Source organism: Lithobates pipiens, unplaced genomic scaffold, assembly GCF_037356315.1.
Source record: "Lithobates pipiens isolate NorthernLeopardFrog02 unplaced genomic scaffold, aLitPip1_a1.2 Scaffold_22, whole genome shotgun sequence".
NCBI classification, from domain to species: Eukaryota; Metazoa; Chordata; class Amphibia; order Anura; family Ranidae; genus Lithobates; species Lithobates pipiens.
The window spans coordinates 310,174,171-310,192,030 of NW_027507784.1; the positions used below are offsets into that span (position 1 = coordinate 310,174,171).

The 17,860-nt window shown below is 45.0% G+C and overlaps 1 protein-coding gene across 1 annotated transcript in view; it reads right to left on the reverse strand.

The window, feature by feature from the left end:
- SYNGR3 (synaptogyrin 3) overlaps window positions 1-17,860 on the reverse strand; it is a 131,031-nt gene that overhangs the window by 15,320 nt on the left and 97,851 nt on the right. The window lies entirely within an intron of this gene.

Genomic DNA, 17,860 nt, shown 5'->3' on the forward strand with positions numbered 1-17,860 from the left:
TCAGCCGCTAGCGGGGCGCTTTTACCCCCCGCTAGCGGCCGTGAAAGGGTTAAAAACGCCGGCAATACGCCGTAATAGCGGCGTTTTGCTGGCGGTATTACAGCGCTGCCCCATTGATTTCAATGGGGAGCAGCAGTGGAGGAGCGGTAAACACACCGCTCCTTCACCGCTCCAAAGAAGCTGCTGGCAGGACTTTTTTCTGACGTCCTGCCAGCGCACCGCTGTAGTGTGAAAGCCCTTGCGGCTTTCACACTACACACAATAGTGCAGCTTCTTTATGGCGGATTGCAGGCGCTATTTCTAACGCTATAGCACCTGCAAAACGCCCTGATGTGAAAGGGGTGTTAGAGTCTTGGTGTGCTTTGTGTATTTCTTCCAGACATGTGCAGCATCCAGTGTGAGACAAAATATCAACCAAAAATCCAGAAAAACACGATACATGTGTTATAAATTGAGTTGCAGTTCAGTGAGTAAAATAAGTATTTGATCCCCTACCAACCAACAATAATTCTGGCTCCCACTGACTGTCTACAGTATGTGATCATGTGGTACACAGATTAGTCCTGTCAATTTAAGAAGGTGATCCCAACGACAACTCGTTATATGTATAAAAGACATCTGTCCACAGAATCTCTTTCTTTCATTCAAACCTCAAAATCACAGACAAGACCAAAGAGTTGTCAAAGGATGTCAGGACAAGATTGTAGACCTGCACAAGGCTGGAATGGGCTAGAAGACCATCAGTAAGAAGCTTAGTGAGGAGACAACTGCTGGATCGATTATTCGTCAATGGAAGACATACAAAATAATCAGCAATCTTCAGGAGCTCCATGCAAGATTCCACCTTATGGGTAAGGATGATCATGAGAAAAGTGAGAGATCAGCCCAGAACTACACAGGAGGAAGTTGTGAATGATCTCAAGGCAATAGGAACCATAGTCACCAAACAAACCAAAAACGCAAGGTCTCCCTCTTCAAGAAGCCACATGTACAGGCCCCTCTGCAGTTTGCCAATGAACATCTAAATGATTCAGAGAAGGATTGGGAGAAAGCGCTGTGGTCAGATGAGACTAAAATTGAGCTCTTTGGCATTAACTCGACTCACCGTGTTTGGAGGGAGAAAAATGCTGACTTTGACCCTGAGAACACCATCCCTACAGTCAAGCACGGAGGTGGAAACATTATGCTTTGGGGCTGCTTCTCTGCTAAAGGTACAGGCTGACTTTGCCACATTGAGGGGCAAATGGACGGGGCCATGTATTGTAAAATCTTAGATAAGAACCTTCTTCCTTCAGCCAGAACACTGAAGATGGGTTGTGGATGGGTCTTCCAGCATTACAATGATGCAAAACATACCATCAAGGCAACAAAGGAGTGGCTCAGGAAGAAGCGCATTAAGGTCATGGAGTGGCCTAGTCAGTCTCCAGACCTTAATCCTATAGAAAATGTATGGAGGGTGCTGAAACTTCAAGTTGCCAAGTGACAGCCAAGAAACCCTAAAGATTTAGAGAAGATCTGTAAAGAAGAGTGGACCAAAGTCCCTCCAAAAATGTGTGCGAACCTGGTAACCAACTAAAAGAAACGTCTTATCTCTCTACTTGCCAACAAGGATTTCTCCACCAAGTACTAAGTTATGTTTTGCTTGGGGATCAAATACTTATTTTACTCAATGAACTGCAGCTCACTTTATAAGATTTGTATCATGTGCTTTTTCTGGATTTATGGTCGATTTTCTGTCTATATCATTTAAAATATATCTATGATAAAAATGATAGACCCTTAATTTCTTTGTAAGTGGGCAAACTTATAAAGTCTACAGGGGATCAAATAATTATTTTCCCCACTTTATAGCCAAAACTTTTGTTTTAGGTAGGGAACAGTTAAAACCCCATCACTTTTTTTTTCCCGACTGTGGGGTCAGTTCACTAATGCCACATACACACGACCAAATTGTCCAGCGGACTTAGTCCGCCGGACCACAGTACGCCAGACAATTAGATCGTGTGTGGGCTCCAGCGGACTTTTTCATCGTAAAGTCCGGCGGACTTAGAAAGTAGTTTTGGCTCAAAATTTGTCCGCCGGACTTGGCTTTCAGCGGACAATCCGTTCGTCAGTGTGCTAGTCCGGCAGACTAAGAATGACGCATGCTCAAAAGCAAGTACGAGAAGGAAGCTATTGGCTACTGGTTATTGAACTTCCTTTTTCTAGTCCCGTCGTACGTGTTGTACGTCATCGCGGATTGTTTGTTTGCCGGACTAAGTCTGCCGGACAATTCGGTCGTGTGTACGTGGCATAAGAGATAAATACCACATGAATTTTCAAATTAAAATAACTTATTTACAGTATTTATGTCAAAAGTAGTTAATTCACACAAAACATGCGATATTTATCACTTAAATTTAGCATTCATTTTGGCGTTTTTTCACAATTTTTTTTACATGCTAACACTGCTTCAGAGGAAGATAATTCTGTAAAAAATGCACACAGAAATAATATAAAACTGTGAAAACATTATAGTGCTTTCATTCACAGATCGATCTCTTTCTGGTGAAATGTTACAATTTATTATTTATTTATTTTTATTTATTTATTTATTTATTGAGCTCAGGGGGAGAACATTTCCACACTGTTATGTTGTATACTTTTAACTTACTAGCCAGTGCAGAGTTTCCCTCACTATTATTTTGTACGTTGTTAATATACTGACTGCCTAATGGCAGGTGATAAACAACGATTGTGTGTTTTCTATAGTGAATTGACTTTAATGACTTATCTTTTTTTTTTTTTTGCAATATTTACCTCACATTCCATATTTTACTTTGATGACCTGACTCTTTTATTACCCCATGCGATATTTCCGAAAAATGGGTCACGTGACCTTCATATCGCAAACTCACTGATAACCTGTAAAGGCTTTTAAAGCATTGCCTATGGAGAATTTTGGGTACCATTGTTTTTACACAGGCAAATTCACAGGCGTGCGCAATTTTAAGACTTGACATGTTTGGTATCTATTTACTCGATGCAGCCCCATCCTTTATATTTTACCAAAAAAATGGGAATAGTATTGTGTTTGTTTGCACTAAAATTAGTTTTTCAAGCATTCAATGCAAACATGCATTATTTACCAAATAAGGTAGGGAATGTATTTTACTGAAGATATGAGGTTGATAAATAACTGCGCAAATATTGTGCGACATAAAAAATTGCAACTACCACCATTTTATTTTCCAGGATTTCTGTTGTCATAAAATATATACTTTTTGGTGAGTTTACAGTATTCCTAGCAAAAAAGGGCAGATTTTAAAATGTGTCCAAAAATTGTCAAGAAACTGCCCTGGTAGGCAAAGCCCTGGTAATGGCAACTTTTCCATTGATTGCAATGCATTTTGACATTTCGCTGAAGACTGAGGGGGTTATTTACTAAAGGAAAATCCACTTTGCACTGAAAGTGCACTTGGAAGTAAAGTTGCTGTAGATCCGAGGGGGACATGAAAGGAAAATAAAAAACAGCATATTAGCTTGCACATGATTGGGTGATAAAATCAGCAGAGCTTGCTCTCATTTCAGATCTACCCCTTAGATTTAGAGTGACTGCTCTTCCAAGTGCACTTGCAGTGCAAAGTGAATTTGCCTTTTTGTAAATAACCCCCAGATGAGTCCTTATTGTTTCTGCCTCTGCACCATGCGTGCATTTATGTTGTGGAACAGTGGACCGTGTAGATCACTCACTTCTGCTCCAAACTGTTATCAGAGTAGGGTGACAGTTTGCCTTTTCAGTTGTCAGCTCTAGGCCTACTGATGCAGAATAGGAAAACATGACCTTCTTAGCCACCCTGCCCACAGTCTTGACTTGTGTGGTGCCTTAAAGTGGAGTTCCATCCCAAAAAAATAATAATGTATTAATGTGCTTATAAAAAAAATAAAGAAAAAACATTTGGGGAATTTTTTTTTTTTTACTCACCTCTAAATGCCTGTTGCTAGGGGGTCCCTCATAGTCTGCCTCCTTCAGTGCCTGGGCTCCTGATGTCACTTCCTTCAGCGCAGGAAGGGAGATCACCTCTTCCCCCTCCCTCTAGGTGATCATCTGGAACACGTGACAGGTCCCAGATGATTGCACGGCTCGTGCATGCGTAGTGGGTGCCCAGCTGTGAAGCCACAGCCAGGCGTCCACAATTAAAATGCCGGTGCCACTGAGCAGAGGAGGAGACGAGCGGGGGTTTGATCCCCCGCATCACTGGACCCTGGAACAGGTAAATGTCCGATTATTAAAAGTCAGCAGCTGCAGTATTTTTAGCTGTTGCCTTTTAATTTTTTTTATTTTTTTGAGGAAACACCGCTTTAAGGAACCCATAAATTCATTTTTATTTTTTTTTCCCATTCAACCAGCGGGTTGAATGCAAAAAAAAAAAAAAAAAAAAGACTTACTTCCCCCATCCACACATTCGAGGAGGATTGGGTAATCCTCTTGCCGAGCTATTGTATTCTGACAGCCTACTGATTGAGTGGCAAAATCCAACAGGGTGGTTGTACAGAAGTCAATCTACTGATCCTAATTCAACCACCCTTCCCATACATGAATCGAAATTCGTCTAGTCCCTGCTGAACTGGACAAATTTGCAGACATGTATGCATGGCTTTAATGTCAAATTTACAAGATCAGACTAGGAATTGGATAACTGTGGATCTTGTTGAGTGAGCAAGTTTCCATATTGTCCAAACAGACTGGGTCTCAGGAGGTTTGTCTTTTGCATAAAGTGACATTTGGGACAGGCCATTGTTTAACCACTTTCAGACCGGACCATTTTGCTGGTAAATGACCAGAGGTCTTTTTACACTTTGGCACTGCGCTGCTTTAACTGGTAATTGCGCGGTCATGCAATGTTATACCCAAACAAAATTTGCGTCCTTTTCTTCCCACAAATAGAGCTTTCTTTTGATGGTATTTGATTGCCTCTGCGATTTTTATTTTTTGCGATATAAACGTTAAAAACCGAAAATTTTGAAAAAAAATGACATTTTCTACTTTTTGTTATTAGAAAAATCCAATAAACTCAATTTTAGTCATACATTTAGGCCAAAATGTATTCAGCCACATGTCTTTGGTAAAAAAAAAGTCAATAATTGTATATTTATTGGTTTGCGCAAAAGTTGTCACATCTACAAACTAAGGTACGTTTTCTGGAATTTACGCAGCTTTTAGTTTACGACTGCCTATCTCATTTCTTGAGGTGCTAAAATGGCAGGGCAGTACAAACCCCCCCCAAATGACCCCATTTTGGAAAGTAGACACCCTAAGGAAATTGATAAGTGGCATGTTGAGCCCATTGAATATTTTATTTTTTTGCCTCAAGCGATTGAATAATGACAAAAAAAATTTTTTTTTTTTTTTTTTACACAAAGTTGTCACTAAATGATATATTGCTCACACATGCTATGGGCATATGTGAAATGACACCCCAAAATAAATTCTGCTGCTTCTCCTGAGTACGGGGATACCACATATGTGGGACTTTTTGGGAGCCTAGCCGCGTACGGGGCCCCGAAAACCAAGCACCGCCTTCAGGCTTTCTAAGGGCGTAAATTTTTGATTTCACTTCTCACTACCTATTACAGTTTTGAAGGCCATAAAATGCCAAGATGGCACAAAACCCCCACAAATGACCCCATTTTAGAAAGTAGACACCCCAAGCTATTTGCTGAGAGGCATGTTGAGTCCATGGAATATTTTATATTTTGCCACAAGTTGCGGGAAAATTACAAACTTTTTTTTTTTTTTTCACAAAGTTGTCACTAAATGATATATTGCTCACACATGCCATGGGCATATGTGAAATGACACCCCAAAATAAATTCTGCTGCTTCTCCTGAGTACGGGGATACCACATATGTGGGACTTTTTGGGAGCCTAGCCGCGTACGGGGCCCCGAAAACCAAGCACCGCCTTCAGGCTTTCTAAGGGCGTTACAGTTTTGAAGGCCATAAAATGCCAAGATGGCACAAACCCCCCCCAAATGACCCCATTTTGGAAAGTAGACACCCCTAAATTTAGGGGTACACTAGTGAGACTAGGTAATAAATGGCGGGTGCCCTGAAACTATAAAAAAAATAACTAACCAACCAGCGTCACCTGTAACAGTTATATGGTGATCACTGGTGAAAGGGTTAACTAGGGGGCAATCAGGGGGCTTTATGCGGTAGTATATGGGGGTCCCTGGCGCTATAAAAAGCTGCGGCGAACCTAAATACCTACCTGCCTAACTAGCGTCACCTGTGACACTAATACAGTGATCAGAAAAACGATTGCTTATTAGGCTGGGTTCACACTGGAGAGATGCGGGAACGCCACGAATCCGCGGCGGGTTCCCGCATCACATGCCTCCCGGCGGCAGTTCACACTGCCCTATGCGAACTGCTGGGAGTGTCAGTGAAATGTTAATGACACCCCCAGATCAGTTCGCATATCGCAGTGCGATCTGCAAACTCGGATCGCATGGTGTGAACACCCATGCGATCCGATTCTGCTGCGGACCAAAAAAAGGGTCCCGTGCGAGTTTGCGGCGGGTGCGGCGGGTGCGACACGAATTCAGCCATACTATCTGTATGGCTGAACTCGAATCGCACAGAGATCGGATGTGATTTGCACTGCAGTGCGGTGCGAATCACATCCGTTCTCATAAACCACTGCAATGTGAACCCAGCCTTAGTGACACTGGCGACGGGGGGTGATCACGGGGTTAAACCTTTATTGGGGGGGTTAGGGGGGTACCTTAGAACTAAAGGGGGCTAACCCTAACTGCCCTAACAGTTATTACAGTCCCAAATGACACCCGCCGGGTGATCAGGGGGTTAAACCTTTATTAGGTAATAAATGGCGGGTGCCCTGAAACTATAAAAAAATAACTAACCAACCAGCGTCACCTGTAACAGTTATATGGTGATCACTGGTGAAAGGGTTAACTAGGGGGCAATCAGGGGGCTTTATGCGGTAGTATATGGGGGTCCCTGGCGCTATAAAAAGCTGCGGCGAACCTAAATACCTACCTGCCTAAATAGCGTCACCTGTGACACTAATACAGCGATCAGAAAAACGATCGCTTATTAGGCTGGGTTCACACTGGAGCGATGCGGGAACGCCACGAATCCGCGGCGGGTTCCCGCATCGCATGCCTCCCGGCGGCAGTTCACACTGCCCTATGCGAACTGCTGGGAGTGTCAGTGAAATGTTAATGACACCCCCAGATCAGTTCGCATATCGCAGTGCGATCTGCAAACTCGGATCGCATGGTGTGAACACCCATGCGATCCGATTCTGCTGCGGGCCAAAAAAGGGTCCCGTGCGAATTTGCGGCGGGTGCGGCGGGTGCGATGCGAATTCAGCCATACTATCTGTATGGCTGAACTCGAATCGCACAGAGATCGGATGTGATTTGCACTGCAGTGCGGTGCGAATCACATTCGTTCTCATAAACCTCTGCAATGTGAACCCAGCCTTAGTGACACTGGCGACGGGGGGTGATCACGGGGTTAAACCTTTATTGGGGGGGTTAGGGGGGTACATTAGAACTAAAGGGGGCTAACCCTAACTGCCCTAACAGTTATTACAGTCACAAATGACACCAATGCAAATAAAAAAAAAAAAAAAAATGACATTGGTGTCACTGTGACTGGGGGGGGCAGGGGTAATTGGGGGGGGTGATCGGGGGGGGGGTGTGAGTGTGCCTGGCATGTTCTACTGCAGGGGTCATCAACCCCCGGGCCGCGGCCCACTGCCGGGCCGTGGCCTGCTTGCAGCCGGGCCGCGAAGGCTGCACTCTGATGAGCGGCGGCGGAGCAGGCAGAGAGATGACATCATCTCTCACCGCCCGCCCGCATTACCGCTGTTCCGCGCTCAGAGCGGGGCCGCTATATGGAGGCGAGCGAGCAGTGAGATGAGATCATCTCCGCCCGCATCGCCGCTCTTCCGCACTCACAGCGGGGATGCTATAACGCTGGAGTTGAGGCGGGGGAACAGAGAGATGAGCTCATCTCTCACTGCCCGCCCGCTTTACTGATACACTATTGAAGCTGAGGCAGGTGAGAACATTGCTCACTACTGGCGCCCCACTGCTGTTCTTCCTTACTATCCATTAGTGCAGGCTTGCCTCTGAACTAATGTGCACACCTGTGCTGCCACCACTGCAGTGACAACAGTCATGTGGTGGCAGGTGACAATCCACATTTGGTGGCAGGTGTCATGGCAAATGACAAGCTGCATCTGATGGCAGGCGATGCCGCAAATGACAAGCTGCATCTGATGGCAGGGGACGTGGCAAGTGACAATCCAAATCTGGTGGCAGGTGACGTGGCAAGGGACAAAATGCATCTGGTGGCAGATGACATGGCAAGTGACAAGCTGCATATAAAGGCAGGCGACATGGCAAGTGACAATCCGCATTTGGTGGTAGGTGACGTGGCAAGGGACAAATTGCATCTGGTGACAAGTGACGTGACAAGGGACAAGCTGCATCTGGTGGCAGGTGACATGGCAAGGGACAAAAAAGCATCTGGTGCCAGGCGACGTGGCAAGGGACAAAATGCTTCTGGTGACAAGCTGCATCTGAAGGCAGGCGACGTGGAAAGTGACAATCTGCATCTGGTGACAGGCGACGTGGCAAGTGACACTCTGGCACATTCTGCGTTATGGTGAGTTGAACTATTTCATTATATATTACAATGTAATAATAGAAATAATGCGCTTCAATCATCCTGACATCATATCAATGATGGTGCCGGGATGATTGAAGTGCCAACGCCAGCCATCGCCCGATAAATTGCCCGCGAAAAGCTGCATACGCCCCCCTGGGCCTTGGCACAATTTTCTTCAACTACGCCGGTCCCCGGTGCCAAAAAGGTTGGGGACCACTGTTCTACTGTGTAGTGTCGTGTTGGTGCAACTCACCGATCCTCTCTCCTCGGTGTCGGAACGAAAAATACCGACACGGAGGAGAGATTACATCACTTCCTCTCCTGTGTTTTTACATTACAGGAGAGGAAGTGATGTCACGGAGCATTTTCATTCGTCGGGAGCGATCGCGAGGGGGTGGCCATGAATGAATGGCCGTCCCCTCGTCCGGGATCGCTCCCGAACGAATACCGACCGCCGCAGGCACCGGGCGGGCAGGCAAGGACGTACATGTAAGCCCTTATGCCTGCCCGTGCCATTCTGTCGACGTACATCGTCGTGCGGCGGTCGGGAAGTGGTTAAAGAGGAAGTAAACCCTGATGGACCTACAGGTAAGCCCTAATCTAGGTTTACCTGTAGGTCAAAGTTGGTTGTAAGGGTTTACAACCACTTTAAATAGGAACAAGAAAGCTGGTTACTTGGGGCAAGTCCTCTACTTTTCTAGAGCACATGTTTCTTTCCAGTTTTCATAACTATGCCCCACAAATAAGTTGCATTGCATGCCTCTATGGAGGAGCCAAAAGGAGCATAAAAGGCCCTAAATCTAGCGGACTGCTCAACACCTTTACACACCTATCAAATTCTGGCTGAAATCTAACCATCTTGGTGCAATTATACACTAAAGCTCTATACTCTAAAGCAGGGATATGCAATTAGCGGACCTCCAGCTGTTGCAGAACTACAAGTCCCATGAGGCATAGCAAGACTCTGACAGCAACAAGCATGACACCCAGAGGCAGAGGTCTGATGGGACTTGTAGTTTTGCAACAGCTGGAGGTCCGCTAATTGCATATCCCTGCTCTAAAGTGTCAAACCCAAGGCCCTTGGCTCGAATCCAGCCCTCCAGGCTATTTCATGTGGCCCTCGAACTCAGGGCTTTTTTTCAGATGGAATGTGGCTCTCATCCTTCACTTATTGCTCGCCAATGTCACTTGTAAACACAGAAGTCTTTTGCGCTTACAAGGACAACTTTCCTCTCAGCCACTCTCATAGATCTCTGCCTGTCCTGCACTCACGGCAGGGACAAGGGAGATGCAGGTGCGGTGTGGGATGGGGCATCATGTGGTAAGCTGCAATGTTGACCAATGATCTCCCTGAAAATGAGAGAGCCTATACTGCCAGGAGGTACTAGAGCCGGGCCGGGAAGGTTATATGTGAGGAAGCTTTTGATGAGGAGAAAGATAAGAGCTGTGGAGAAAGGTGGGGGTCGGGGGAGAGTGATGCAGAGGTCAGAGCCAAGAAGGGGTGCAGGCGAGATAAACCCTGCACTCTGTATGTAGGGCACCCCTGAACTTTGCGTATAGGGCACCCTTGAAACTGGACTCTGCACAAAGCACTCCCCTGATCCCTGCACTCTGTATGTAGTGCACTCCTCAACCATGCACTCTGTACACAGCACACTCCTGAAATCTGCACCCCTAAAACTGCATTCTGTACATAGCCCACTCCTGAAATCTGCACCCCTGAAACTGCATTCTGTACAAAGCACTCCCCTGATCCCTGCACTCTGTATGTAGTGCACTCCTCAACCATGCACTCTGTTCATAGCACACTCCTGAACTCTACACCCCTAAAACTGCATTCTGTACATAGCCCACTCCTGAACTCTGCACATAACACACTCCCGGTATTTATTGACCCTTTAAGATCCTCTCACTGATTAATTTGGCCACACCCACCATTCAATGCGTTTTGGAGGGGGGCGGGGGTTGGGGCCTGGTTGGTTTACTGTACCCGTTCTCTGAAAAAGAAAATGCCCTCAATACATTTGTATAGTCTTATGTCCCGTACACGCAGTCGGAAATTCCGACGGAAAAGGTCAGATCGGATCATATTGTCGGAAAATCAGACTGTGTGTGGGCTCTCTCGGACTTTTTGTGCCGGTAATTCTGACGGAAAAAATTTGAGCGCAGAATCTCAAATTTTCCGACAACAAAATCCGATCTGACTTTTTCCGAACATTTGTAGAGAATACCGATCGAATAAAGTGCCATGCATGCTCAGATCCAAGTACGAGAGCAAAGCTATTGGCTACCAGCCTAAATGTAGTCCCGTCGGAATGAACGAACGTCATCATGGTCTGAACGACTGGATTTTCCGACAACTTTGTCCGACCGTGTGTATGCAACACCAGTTTTGGGCAAAATCTGTCGGGAAAAATCAGACGGATTTTGTGGTTGGAATTTCCGACCGCGTGTACGGGGGCTTACAGATACAACTGGCTCTTTGAAGGCAACCATAATGCTGATGCGGCCTGCCATGAAGTTGAGTTTGACAGCCCTGTTTCAAAGAAAAGACTTTGTTTAACAAAAGTAAAGAAAAAAAATACTAATTAAAAAATACATTTTACATCTTGCAGGTACATCTTGTGCCACTGGTCGAAAGGACCATTACATGTCATGAGTAATTTGTACAAACATGTAGACACAGACATCTCCAGCTTTCTCTAAAAACAATTCCATGTAACTGAGAGTTTCACTTCATTGTGAAGAAACAATAAAATAAGGAAATGCAAGCATGCAATAAAACCGCAAAATTTCTTTGTAACCGATTAGACGGAAGTGTGTGACAAAACTGATGAGAGCTTTGAAGCAGATGGTGGGGATATGACTTCTGATGCTGGCACACTCCATTCTAAAAAGAGAATTTTGCATTTGAAGTGTATCGATTTTTTTCACCAACAGTACTTCCCTATATGTTCCCTTTCACAAAATCCCAAGTGCTCTTAACCTTTTGCACCTCCAACGTTTTACTTGCTGATGCTAAAAGCATCGCCCATTCTGCAACACTTTAAAAGGCTGATAATGCAGCAAAACACTGCTCAATTTGCAGAAGCGTTGTCACCCTATCTGAACATTCATCCCATAGGATAGCAGGATGATTTAGTCCTGCCGGCCCTTCACTGTAGAAGAGGACCAACAATGTCTCCTGTAGTTCTTCCATTAAGGAGGAGCATGCGGAGACTGAGCAAGCCATAGCTGCACTAAAACCACCAAGAGGTATTTATCTTTGAAATTATTAAAGCACATATGTATAGTAGTGTTGGGCTATCCATGCACTTCCCTTGCATGTGTGTATAAGAGTTACCTATACATGTACTTTAAAGTAGAATTCCAGGTAACCCTAACTAATCTTAAAAATACTCCTTCTCCCCTCCTTACGCTTGCTAGACTATAAGTGTAAGAAAGATCTGTATACTTACCTATTTGCATGGTACTCCAGTCCAGTCACATGACCTCCCCTTTGTCAGCCAGAGGCCAGCTTCAGGGGAGAGGAGAGAGCACAGCAACTGCTAATGCCCGACCGGTTCCATTACCCAGAGGCCTACTATGGCCCATCCGTTGACACCGCACCCTCTTCTCTTATGCAGCAGCACTTGCTGACACAGGTGATCTGGATCACGTAACCAGATCTAAGGGACGTTAATATAGGCAAGTATATGCATTTTACACAGATTAGTAAGCATAGATGCCAGAAGGGGAAGGTAGTATTTTTAAGATTAGTTAGGTTATCCTAGAATTCTGCTTTAGCTGATACAAGAAGCATCCTGTTTGGTTGTAATCCTGCTCCTGGCATTCATCTTCTCTGCCTGCAACTTCGGTATAGAAAGCACAGATCTACAGAATGAAGCAGAATCAAAGAGAGCTTTGTCTTTTAGGTCCCCATGTACGGCTTCCTCTCCAGCAAGGAGAACACTGATAAGCAATGTAGTGACTCACCAAATCTCACTCCAAATCCTGTGAGAATACCAGTGCCTTAGATGATTCCAAACTGCAGATATACAGCTATAGAATGGGTGTGCCTAGGCACAGAAAGTACACTGACATTTTTAGCCACTTGAAGACCGCCAACCGCATATATATTGCGGCAGGGCGGCTCTATTGCAGGAAACAAAGTACATGTACGTTGTTTCCTGCAATAGATACTTTGGGCACACACATGCGTCTGCTTCACGGTGGAGGAGCCGATGCGCGTGCCTGGTGGACCAGATGTCCACGGGCCAACCGCGATTTTGGTACATAGAGGCAGAACAGGGATCTGCCTATGTAAACAAGGCAGATCCCCATTATGACAGGGGACAACATGGAGATCTGCTGTTCCTACTGATCAGGAACAGCGATCCCCCACACAGTAAAAAAAATACATACATTTAACCCTTTGATCACCCAGATGTTAATCCCTTCCCTGCCAGTGTCATTTATACAGTAATCAGTGCATTTTTTTTAGCACTGATCGCTGTATTGGTGTCACTGGTCCCCAAAAAGTGTCTCTTAGGGTCAGATTTGTCCGCTGCAATGCTGCAGTCCCACTTGTGGAGTGGCGCCAAACTATGGTACTTAAAAATCTCCATAGGTGAGCCGTTAAAAATGTTTACAGGTTACCAGTTTAGAGTTATAGAGGAGGTCTAGTGCTAGAATTGTAGCTCTTACTTTAACATTCACAGTGATATATGTGGTGCGAACACTGTTTACAAGCTTTTTTTTTTATTACATTTTTTTTTTTTACACTGTCCCTTTAAATTTTTATGATCACTTTTAATGCTGTTACAAGAAATGTAAACATCTCTTGTGACAACAATAAAGAATGACAGGTCCTCTTTATGGAGTGATCTCACCGCTGCAGCCATTAGACAAGAGTGAAGGAACTCATTAGATGTTCCACAATGAGCTGAAAGTGCAGGGTCCAGATTCTACTCGGGGTATAATTAATAATAACTCTGTGTTCCAAACACGGCAATGGAGGGAACATGCGCTCCTAAATGCCAGCTATGGAGTAGACTCTGGGCTTAGGCTCAGCTAATGGGCAAACAATGCATAATTACAGCATACACTGCCTACAACAATATGAACAGCGAGCGTCTGACTCATAGCCACTACAGGCCATAATCAGTCTCAGCGTACGTACACCCATGAACAATATATGTTTAATACAAAGTTGTCCTTTACTGAAAAGGCCAATGAAAAACACCTAAATGCTGCATAATAAGAGCATTAAAGTGGTTGTAAACCCTAAACAAATTTTACCTTAATGCATTCTTTGCAATACCTCTCCGTGAATAACCTTCTTGATCCCCTTCAGTCTGGACTCGGCCCTCAACACTCCACGGAGACTGCCCTCCTAAAACTTACAAACGATCTGCTAACAGTTAAAACCAATGGACACTATTCTGTACTCCTGCTCCTGGACTTCTCTGCTGTCTTTGACGCAGTGGACCTCCTCTTCAAAAAATTCCACTCCTTTGGTCTCTGTGGCTGCAATCTTCGCTGGTTCTCATCCTATCTATCCAACTGCACCTTTAGCTTTACTTACAATTCTACTTCGCCTTTGTACACATGGTCGGACATGCCGACAAACAAAATCCGTCGGATTTTGTCCAACGGATTTTGTCCAACGGATTTTGTCCGAAACTTGTGTTGCATACACACGGTCGGACAAAGTTGTCGGAAAATCTGATCGTACGTAACATGATGACGTTATTTCGTTTACGACGGGACTACGTTCAGGCTAGTAGCCAATAGCTTTGGTCTAGGAATTTGATCTGAGCATGCGTGGCACTTTGTCCGATCGGAATTCTCTACACACAATCGGACAAAGTCCGATCGGATATCATGTTGTCGGAAAGTTTTATAGCCCAGCTCTAAAACTTTGTCCATTGGATATTCCGACGGAAACAGTCCGATAGAGCCCACACACAGTCAGATTATCCGACAACACAGTCCGATCAGACATTTTCCGTCGGAATGTCCAACCGTGTGTACAAGGGCTTCCTCTTCTCCTCTCGCTTTCTATATCGGGGTTCCCCAAGGTTCTGTTCTTGGACCTCTTCTATTCTCCATCTACACCTCCTTCCTGGATCAGGTTATAGCCTCCAATGGCTTCCAATAACATCTCTATGCTGATGACACCCAAATCTATCCCTCTACCCCTCAGCTCACTCCTTGAGTCTCCTCATGCATTACTAACTTACTAACAGACATATCAGCCTGGATGTCACACCACTTCCTCAAACACAATCTATCTAAAACTGAGCTCATGACCCCCCATGTGCCCCTTCCCCTGATTTCTCTGCCAAGAGCACTACAATCAGGCCGTCCCCGCATGCCAAGGTTCTAGGTGTAACCTTGGACTCTGAACAATTTTTTCGGCCCCACATCCAAACACTGCCCAAATCTTGCTGCCTCAAGCTCCTCAACACCTCCAAAATACACCCCTTCCTAACCAATGACACTACAAAGCTCCTAGTTCACTCCCTGGTCATCTCTCGCCTCGTCTACTGAAGGATTACCTTTACATATTCTACCCCCCTTCAGTCCATCATGGTTCTGCCAGGCTTCTCCCCCTTACCAACCGCTCCATGTCTGCTACCCCTCTCTGTTAACCCTTCCACTGGCTTCCACTCACTCAACAAATTAAATTCAAAATTCTAACAACAACATACAAAGCCATCCACAACTCTGTCCCCAGCTACATGACTAAACAATATACCAACCTAATCGTTCTCTTCATTCCTCCCAAGACCTCCTGCTCTGTGGTTTTCTCATCACCTCCTCCCATGCTCACCTCCAGGACTTTTCCAGAGCCTCTCCTAAGCTATGGAACTCCCTACCCCAATCTGTTTGGCTATCTCCTACTCTGTTTGCTTTTAGACGATCTCTGAAAACCCTTCTCTTCAGAGAAGCCTATCCTGCCCCCCACCTAACAACTGTACTTTACTTTTCTCCATCACCTCCTCCCCCACAGCTATTACCTTTTGTATCACTTGACCCTCCCTCCTGGATTGTTACAAAAAGGGTCCTCTGATTCCTCCTGAATTGAATTGTATTGTAATTGTACTATCTGCTCTCATGTTGTAAAGCGCTGTGCAAACTGTAGGCACTATATAAATCCTGTATAATAATATAATAATAATAATTAAGGTAAAAGATGTTTAAGGAAGTGTATCACCCACTCATCCCTCCCTTATACTTACCTGTATCGATCCAGCACTTTGCTCATCTGTCGCGACTCTCTCCACTTCTCCTCACTCTCACAGGCTCTGCTGAGGCTGCAGGAGCCATTGGCTCCTGCTGCTGTCAGCCAAATCCTGTAATGAGGTAGCTGGGGGCGAGGCCAAGCTGCAACGTCTGTGTCTATAGAGGCCGGCAGTGCAGCTCGGAAGTGAGACCACAGGTATGCCACAGTAGGAAACGGTTTCCTATAGTGGCACACCAAGAAGAGGAGGAGCCAGAAGCGCCCAGTAGGGGAACCCAGAAGAGAAGGATCGGAGTCGCTCTGTGCAATACCACTGCACAGAGCAGGTATATATAAAATGTTTAGAATAAAAACAAATTTACTTTACAAATGCTTTAAAAGCAATATGTATGTATAGGTTTTAAGAATTGTATGAGAACAAAACATAACTGAAATAAAAATCTTCTTATTGGATTGTATGTAAACAACTAAATACAAATTCTTTCTAGATTTTTTTTTTCTTTTCTTCATGTAGCCACAGTCAGTGACATTGCCTAGGCTTTGATTATGTCATCAGTCTGCTGCAGGCAGAATGAAGCATTTTCTCTGCGCCAGTGATGAGACTATATACTGTTGTTCAGATGTTTGCACCAGCACTTTTTTTGAACACCGCGAAAATTCAGACCCAGATAACGAACCCTATTAAAGTCAATGGGACCCGAGCATCAAAAATCAAAAGTGCCCATTTTGAAGGCTTATATATGCAAGTAATTGCACATACAATGGTGGGGGACATGTATCAATAAAAAAAAAAGTTTGTAAAAAACATAATTTTTAAATGAGCAGGGTTTTTTTAGATTTTTATAGTGAAAGCCTAAAAATTAAAAATGCCTGCCAATATAGTGCCTGGGGGGGTCCCCTTAGTCTACCTGTAAAGTAGCAGATCTGTACCATGTCTAGAATCTGCTGCAGCAATAATTGCTGCAAGCTGCCTTTATTTTGCTCAGCAACAGCTGGGGTGCCAGTGTGTATGATGAGACCACAATATAGTGCACAAGATTAGAGATCTTTTGGATACATTATGGTGTCACTTTGTATAGAAGTGACAGGTGTGTAAAAATTGGTCTTTGGGTGTCGGTGGCGCCTTCCCACCGTAAGCCACGGTGACACCCAAACTTACTCTTTGGGTGTCAAGGGCACCTTCCCACCATAACCCTATAGAGGTGCTCTTGATGAACAGTATAGCACACTAACTAACTAATAGCACTGAACAGAGCCATGTTCCATCTCTCTCCACGCCAAATTCACACAGAAAATGGGTGCCATTGAAAGAATACTTTTATACTGTGGGGCGGGAATGAGCCATGATTGGATAAAGTCATGATGACAGTGTCCAATCATGGCTCTGACAGTGCTCTGTGCCCTGATTGGCTGAAGCAGTGAAAGCTTCAGCCAATCAGGGCTTACAATGCACTGTTAAGCGCCACAATGCATTGTGGTCGATTTGGGGGGGGGTTTGTTCGGCTATTCGCTGAACGTCCGAACAGCGAAAGTTCAGCCCGAACTTACGCTCCGACTGAACCATTCGCCCATGCCTAGTGGTGAGGAGGAGATGTGAAGAGCCCTTTTACTGCCTGATTCAACCCTATAAATGCCATACTATCGCACCCAGGGCTTTTTTCAACAGGACCGTGGGGGAACACAGTTCCGGCACATCCAGAACTGAATGAATGCAATGGTAAAGGGTGCTGGAGGGTCTATTGATGCTGGCCTGCTGGGGATTCCATCTATATTTGCAGGGGGGGTTATGTTGTTGCTGGGGAGGCTATTATTGCTGGTGGGGGATTTATTGTTGCTGGGGGTGGGTCTTATGCAGGGGATCAATCATTGCTGGGAGGGATCTACTGTTCAGGGAGGTGTCTAATGTTGCTGGCTGCTGGAGGGTCAATTGATGCTGGCTGTTAG